The 1,567-nt window shown below is 59.2% G+C and overlaps 1 protein-coding gene across 1 annotated transcript in view; it reads right to left on the bottom strand.

Moving 5' to 3' along the window:
- scfd1 (sec1 family domain containing 1) overlaps nt 1-1,567 on the bottom strand; it is a 32,414-nt gene that overhangs the window by 17,149 nt on the left and 13,698 nt on the right. The gene's annotated exons all lie outside the window — the stretch shown is intronic.

Here is a 1,567-nt window from a genome sequence, read left to right as displayed (position 1 = left end):
GTGAAGGCGAGTGTTCTCACCCCCTCTCCCAATTGTCCTCTTACCAGTTGAGCTAGTGGTGCTAGCCTCTGAGTTCTAACCTTGTTTTCATTGGTGAAGGCGAGCGTTCGCGCCCCCTCTCCCAATTGTCCTCTTTTAACAGCTGAGCTAGTGGTGCTAGCCCCTCTGAATATCTTGGGCATAGCTGGGTAAGGAGCATGGACGGCTCTCACTGCTGTACAGTCTGTGGAGCCATGCTCCAGATAGATGACGGTCACGACCTGTGTCCTGCCTGCCTTGGACATGACCATCTGGTGGATGCCCTGTCAGAGAACCCCTGCATGAATTGCAGCTTCATGTCGCATGCTGTGAGGGCGGCCCGGCTGGCCCAGTTTCGCCCCAAACTCGGCGATGACCTCCCGCCTTCTGGGCAGGAGGCTCCACCTAGGCGCTCGAAGCGCCGGACTGAGGCCGCAGTTTCTGTGGCCCCTCCTGGGAAGAAGCGAGCCAGGTCTGATAGGGGCCTCTCCACAAGGGTGGAGCAGCTCTCCGCTGAATTAGCGGAGATGAAGTCCCTTTTTCAGGTACACCAACTGGGAACTGAACCAGTGGCAGCAACTGGACTCTCCTCCCCACCCATGCCTGAACTGGCTGTGGAGGAGGATGTGCTATCCTTGGCTGCCTCTGCCTCTCACTTTTTAGGTGAGGAGGACGGGCATTCATCTCGAGTCTCAGAGACAGCTTCACTCTCTTCTTCTCGGAGTGCAGTTAGTGGGTCGGGTGACGGCTCGATGCAGGACATTATGCGTATGGCCCTGAGACAACTGCAGCTGGACGTCCTGCAACCAGAGGCGTCCACCCCTGGAAGTGCCTTCTTCAGGCGCGGACTGACCCCTCCTTCCTTTTCTGTCCCTCCATCAGAGGAGTTCCTGAGGGAGTTGCATGGTTGCTGGCGGGACCCCAAGGCCTTTGCGCGCCTCTCTGCAGATGGCAGAGTGTTGGCGGCCATGCATGAGCCGGCTGCAGCAGGCTTGGATCGCATGCCAGCGATAGAACCTGCTGTTGCCTCTCTCATCGTGTCACCAGATGAAGCTCTGCGCAGTCATGTTCGGTGCCCACGAGCTCAGTGTCGTGTCACGGATGAATTCCTCTGCAGAGCCTATGCCGCCGGAGCGCGTGCTGGCCGCCTAGGTAATTCCTTGGCACACCTAATGCTTGCCCTCTCCGCGTCCCTTCAGGGGACTAGTGGTGCGACAGCAGCGATGGGCTTTAACGATGCAGCGCTTCAGGCCTTTGCACTAATGACGAGGGAGCTTGGGCGTGTGATGTCCTCCTTGGTCCAAGCTCGCCGACAGGTCTGGTTAGCTCAGTCAGCGTTGACTGAGCCATGCCGTAGAGCCCTCCGTAATGTCCCAGTGGTGCCGGGGGAGTTGTTCGGTTCGGCTGCCTTGGAAGCACTGGAACGGACTGTCCAGGCACGACAGAGAAGGCAGCAATTTTCGAGCCTTAGCAGGCCAATGCCCCCTCCACCTCCTCGGCATCCAAGGCGCCTGTCGGCTGGCTCCAGCATGCAGCCGCCGCCTGGGGG

This window comes from Nematolebias whitei, chromosome 21 (assembly GCF_014905685.2).
Source record: "Nematolebias whitei isolate Nwh7 chromosome 21, NemWhi1, whole genome shotgun sequence".
In the NCBI taxonomy this organism is placed as follows: Eukaryota; Metazoa; Chordata; class Actinopteri; order Cyprinodontiformes; family Rivulidae; genus Nematolebias; species Nematolebias whitei.
The sequence above is the reverse complement of the archived record's forward strand: the minus strand, read 5'-3'. Positions and strand labels throughout refer to the sequence as shown.